This window comes from Anser anser, assembly GCF_964211835.1.
Source record: "Anser anser genome assembly, contig: HAP1_SCAFFOLD_592, whole genome shotgun sequence".
NCBI classification, from domain to species: Eukaryota; Metazoa; Chordata; class Aves; order Anseriformes; family Anatidae; genus Anser; species Anser anser.
Window position 1 is genome coordinate 127 of NW_028153984.1, and position 5,969 is coordinate 6,095.

General features: G+C 49.8%; 1 long non-coding RNA gene across 1 annotated transcript; it reads right to left on the reverse strand.

The window, feature by feature from the left end:
* Positions 1-4,706: 4,706 nt before the first annotated feature.
* LOC310891052 lies at positions 4,707-5,688 on the reverse strand. The gene is made up of 2 exons (XR_014577403.1): positions 5,316-5,688; positions 4,707-5,171 (listed from the first exon to the last, which is right to left on the reverse strand). It is a non-coding gene; the product is annotated as an uncharacterized lncRNA (long non-coding RNA).
* Between the last annotated feature and the right edge of the window lie 281 nt (positions 5,689-5,969).

Here is a 5,969-nt window from a genome sequence, read left to right on the forward strand (position 1 = left end):
AAATAAATAAATAAATAAATAAATAAATAAATAAATAAATAAATAAATATAAAACCAGGTAAAGCAAGACATGGTTCTTGCCCGCTGTCACGGCGGACTATGAGGTGTCAGGGAGGCCGGGGAGCGGGCGAGCAGGGTACAGCCACCGTCCGAGTCTGGCCGCCAGCTCTACCCGGCATGAGGGCCCTGCGGTCTTTGCCCCGCAGACACTGGGAACCGGCAGGAGGGCTGGCCGCCAGCTCCTTACATTTGCTTCGCTTCTCTTTGTTTTTCCTTGCTCTGCTTTGCTTTGCTCTGCTCTGCTCTTCCGGGCACACTTTTGCTTTTCCTTCTCTGCTTTCCTCTGCTGTTCCTGCCCCTGCTTTGCTTTGCTTTGCCTCAGGTTGCTTTGCTTTGCTTTGTTTGCTTTGTCTTTCCTGGTAATGCTTTGCTTTTCCTCGTGCTACTTTGCTTTGCTTTGCTTTGCTTTGCCTTGCTCTGCTTTGCCTCCACTGGCCATGCTTTCTTTTGCTTTTTCAGGCCATGCTTTCCTTTGTTTTGCTTTGCTTCGTATTCCTGCCACGACTTTGCTTTACTTTCTCTGCTCTGCTTTGCTTTTCCTACCCCTGTTGTGCTTTGTCTCGCCTCAAACTGCTTTCTTTACTTTGCTCTACGTTTCCTGGCCCTGCTGGGACTTTCCTTGTACAAGTTTGCACTGCTTTGCTTTGCCTTGCTCTGCGTTGCCTTTCCTGGCCATGCTTTTTCGGGCCACACTTTCCTTTGTTTTGCTTTGCTTCGTATTCCTGGCCCCTCTTGGTTTTACTTTCTCTGCTCTGCTTTGCTTTTCCTACCCCTGCTGTGCTTTGCCTTGCCTCAAACTGCTTTTATTACTTTGCTCTACGTTACCTGGCCCTGCTGGGACTTTCCTTGTACAAGTTTGCACTGCTTTGCTTTGCCTTGCTCGGCTTTCCTCTTCATTTCTCTGCTCTCCTGTGCTGCGCTAGGCTTCCTTTGCAGACCGTCCCGACGATTTTGCCGATGAGGCGATCGGTATATTTCGGAACGCATAAACCCTCAGACACACAGCTGAGCCTCCCCGCAGCCCGGACACTGTCCCCTCGCAACTCGAGGGTGGGGGCAGCAGGCCCGGCCACCCGACATGGTCAGTTCTGTGGCCCCAGCCGTGTGGCCTGCCGCTAGGCGGTCCCCACTGCTATTCGTCTGGGGACGGTGTTGGGTGAGGTTTTGAACGACGATCAGTAACTACATGATTCCCACAACTGCATTGGATGGAAGGCAACAATCAATAAATAAATAAATAAATAAAGATAAAACCAGGTAAAGCAAGACATGGTTCTTGCCCGCTGTCACGGCGGACTATGAGGTGTCAGGGAGGCCGGGGAGCGGGCGAGCAGGGTACAGCCACCGTCCGAGTCTGGCCGCCAGCTCTACCCGGCATGAGGGCCCTGCGGTCTTTGCCCCGCAGACACTGGGAACCGGCAGGAGGGCTGGCCGCCAGCTCCTTACATTTGCTTCGCTTCTCTTTGTTTTTCCTTGCTCTGCTTTGCTTTGCTCTGCTCTTCCGGGCACACTTTTGCTTTTCCTTCTCTACTTTGCTCTGCTTTTCTTGCCCCTGCTTTGCTTTGCTTTGCCTCAGATTGCTTTGCTTTGCTTTGTTTGCTCTGTCTTTCCTGGCACTGCTTTGCTTTTCCTTGTGCTACTTCACTTTGCTTTGCTCTGCCTTGCACTGCTTTGCCTTTCCTGGACACGCTTTACTTTGCTTTTCCTGGCCCTGCTTTGCTTGGTTTTTTTTTTGCCTTTTTTTTTTTTTTTTTTTTTTTTTTTTTTTTTTTTACTTTAGATATATATTCATTGCATTGCTTTGTTTTATTTCTGGACCTTTTTACTTTGGTTTTCCTGGCCGCGCTTTGCTTTTCCTGACCATGCTTTTTCAGGCCATGCTTTCCTTTGTTTTGCTTCGCTTTGTATTCCTGCCACGGCTTTGCTTTACCTTCTCTGCTCTGCTTTGCTTTTCGTACCCCTGCTGTGCTTAGCCTCGCCTCAAACTGCTTTCTTTACTTTGCTCTACGTTTCCTGGCACTGCTGGGACTTTCCTTGTACGAGTTTGCACTGCTTTGCTTTGCCTTGCTCTGCGTTGCCTTTCCTGGCCGTGCTTTTTCCGGCCACACTTTCCTTTGTTTTGCTTTGCTTTTTATTCCAGGCACCTCTTGGTTTTACTTTCTCTGCTCTGCTCTGCTTTTCCTACCCCTGCTGTGCTTTGCCTTGCCTCCTCAAACTGCTTTCTTTCTTTTGCTCTACATTTCCTGGCACTGCTTTGCTTTTCCTTGTGCTACTTTCCTTTGCTTTGCTCTGCCTTGCACTGCTTTGCCTTTCCTGGACACGCTTTACTTTGCTTTTCCTGGCCATGCTTTGCTTGTTTTTTTTTTTTGCCTTTTTTTTTTTTTTTTTTTTTTTTTTTTTACTTTAGATATATATTCATTTCATTGCTTTGTTTTATTTCTGGACCTTTTTACTTTGGTTTTCCTGGCCGCGCTTTGCTTTTCCTGACCCTGCATTTTCGGGCCATGCTTTCCTTTGTCTTGCTTCGCTTTGTATTCCTGGCACCTCTTGGTTTTACCTTCTCTGCTCTGCTTTGCTTTTCCTACCCCTGCTGTGCTTTGCCTTGCCTCAAACTGCTTTCTTTACTTTGCTCTACGTTTCCTGGCCCTGCTGGGACTTTCCTTGTACGAGTTTGCACTGCTTTGCTTTGCCTTGCTCTGCTTTGCCTTTCCTGGCCATGCTTTTTCAGGCCACGCTTTCCTTTGTCTTACTTTGCTTCGTATTCCTGGCACCTCTAGGTTTTACTTTCTCTGCTCTGCTTTGCTTTTCCTACCCCTGCTGTGCTTTGCCTCGCCTCAAACTGCATTCTTTACTTTGCTCTACGTTTCCTGGCCCTGCTGGGACTTTCCTTGTACAAGTTTGCACTGCTTTGCTTTGCCTTGCTCTGCGTTGCCTTTCCTGACCATGCTTTTTCAGGCCATGCTTTCCCTTGTCTTGCTTCGCTTTGTTTTCCTGCCACGGCTTTGCTTTACCTTCTCTGCTGTGCTTTGCTTTTCCTACCCCTGCTGTGCTTTGCCTCGCCTCAAACTGCTCTCTTTACTCTGCTCTACGTTTCCTGGCACTGCTGGGACTTTCCTTGTACCAGTTTGCACTGCTTTGCTTTGCGTTGCTCGGCTTTCCTCTTCATTTCTCTGCTCTCCTGTGCTGCGCTAGGCTTCCTTTGCAGACCGTCCCGACGATTTTGCCGATGAGGCTATCGGTATATTTCGGAACGCATAAACCCTCAGACACACAGCTGGGCCTCCCCGCAGCCCGGACACTGTCCCCTCGCAACTCGAGGGTGGGGGCAGCAGGCCCGGCCACCCGACATGGTCAGTTCTCTGGCCCCAGCCGTGTGGCCTGCCGCTAGGCGGGCCCCACTGCTATTCGTCTGGGGACGGTGTTGGGTGAGGTTTTGAACGACGATCAGTAACTACATGATTCCCACAACTACATTGGATGGAAGGCAAGAATAAATAAATAAATAAATAAATGCAGGGGGGGAAAAAAAATAAATAAATAAAATCAGGTAAAGCAAGACATGGTTCTTGCCCGCTGTCACGGCGGACTATGAGGGTTCAGGGAGGCCGGGGAGCGGGCGAGCAGGGTACAGCCACCGTCCGAGTCTGGCCGCCAGCTCTACCCGGCATGAGGGCCCTGCGGTCTTTGCCCCGCAGACACTGGGAACCGGCAGGAGGGCTTGCCGCCAGCTCCTTACATTTGCTTCGCTTCTCTTTCTTTTTCCTTGCTCTGCTTTGCTTTGCTCTGCTCTTCCGGGCACACTTTTGGTTTTCCTTCTCTCCTTTCCTCTGCTGTTCCTGCCCCTGCTTTGCTTTGCTTTGCCTCAGATTGCTTTGCTTTGATTCGTTTGCTTTGTCTTTCCTGGCAATGCTTTGCTTTTCCTCGTGCTACTTTGCTTCGCTTTCCTTTGCCTTGCTCTGCTTTTCTGGCCGTGCTTTGTTTGGTTTTGCTTTACTTTGCCTTCCCTCTTTGACACTGTTTTAGTTTTCCTCGTGCTGCCTTGCTTTCCCTTTCTCTGCTTTGCCTTCCCTGCGCATGCTTTCTTTTGCTTTTTCAGGCCACGCTTTCCTTTGTTTAGCTTTGCTTTGTATTCCTGGCACTGCTTCTCTTTTCCTTCTCTACGTTGCTTTGTTTTCCTACCCCCGCTGTGCTTCGCCTTGCCTCAATTTCTTTCTTTCCTTTGCTCTACCTTTCCTGGCCCTGCTTTGTTTTTGCTTGTGCTACTTTGCTCTGCTTTGCTTTGCCTTACTGTCATTTGCCTTTCCTGGCCATGCTTTGCTTTGCTTTTCTTACCCCTGCTTTTCTTTCCTTTTCTGGCCCTGCTTTCTTTTACTTTGCTTCACTTTGCCTTGAATTCCAGACAGTGCTTTGCTTTGTCTTGTGCTGCTTTGCTTTGTTTTGCATTGCTGTGCTTTGCATTCCCTGGCCCTCATTTTTGTTTTTCTTCCCCCTCCCCCCCCCCCCAACCCCCCCCCCCCGCCCCCCCCCCCCGCCATGCTTTCCTTTGTTTTGCTTTGCTTTGTGTTCCTGGCTCTGCTATGCATTTCTTTGTGCTGTTTTGCTCTGCTTTGCTTTGCCTTGCTCTGCTTTGCCTTTCCTGGCCATGCTTTGCTTTGCTTTTTCTGGCCCTACTTTGCTTTGGTTTTTTTGTTTGTTCGGTTCTTTTTTTTTTACCCTTTTTCCTTTGTTTTTTTCTGGCCGTGCTTTGCTTTTCCTTATGCCACTTTCTTTTCCCTAGCGGGGCTTTGCTTTGCCTTGCTCTGCTTTCCTCCGCATTGCTCTGCTCTGCTCTGCTTTGCTGCTCTAGGCTCCTTTTGCAGACCGTCCCACCGATTTTGCCGACGAGTCGATCGGTGTATTTAGAAACACGTAAACCCTCAGACGCACACCTTGACCTCCCCCCACCTCGGCGACTGTCCCCTCGGAACTGGCGGACGAGGGGACAGGGATCTGACCACCGGGCCGGGTCTATTCTGTGGCCCCCGCTGTCCGGCGAGCCGCCAGGTGGGCCCCGTTGCTATTCGTCTGGGGAGGGTGGGGGTTGCGAACGACGCTAAGTAACTACGTGATTCCTAAAAGTAAAGGGGGAAACAGACAACGATTATTATTATTATTACTACTACTCTTTTTATTATGTTTTCGTTATATATATATTTACTCTTATTTAGTACTTTCTTTTGTAATAACTCTTAAGTAGTATATATAATATTATATACCTATGGATCGTTTATGTAACGATAAAAAGCTAAAGCAAACCGGCCGGGCAGCCAGCCACACCGAGTCGCACAGGTGGCGAGCTGCTCGTGACCGAGCGGGAGCCTCTTATGTCAGAGCGGCCGGCGGCCGGAAGCAACCGGGGGCCGCTGCCACACCCTCGCCTTCTTGAACGCCCGCCTCCCCGTAACCCGGCAACGGGCCCCTCCCTATTCGTCTGGGGCGGGTGGGGGGTGCGATTTCGAACGACACTAAGGAACTACACGTTTCGTATTCACAGCACTGTTTTTCTTTGCTTTGCTTTTCCTGGCCCTGCTTTGCTTTGCTTTGCATTCGTGGCACCGCTTTGTTTTTCCCGGCCCTGTTTTGCTTTGTTTTTACTGACCCCGATTCCTTTTGCTTTTCCTGGCCCTGCTTGACTTTTCTTTGCCCGATAAGGCTTTCTTTTTCCTCGCAGGGTTTGCTTTGCTTTGCCTTGCTCTGCTTTGCCTTCCCTGGCCCTGCTACGTTTTGCTTCTTCCGGCCACGCTTTCCTTTGCTTAGCTTTGCTTCGTATTCCTGGCGCCGCTTTGCTTTTTCTTCTCTGCTTTGCTTTGCTTCTCCTACCCCTGCTGTGCTTCGCCTCGCCTCAAAGTCCTTTGCTTTGCCTTTCCTGG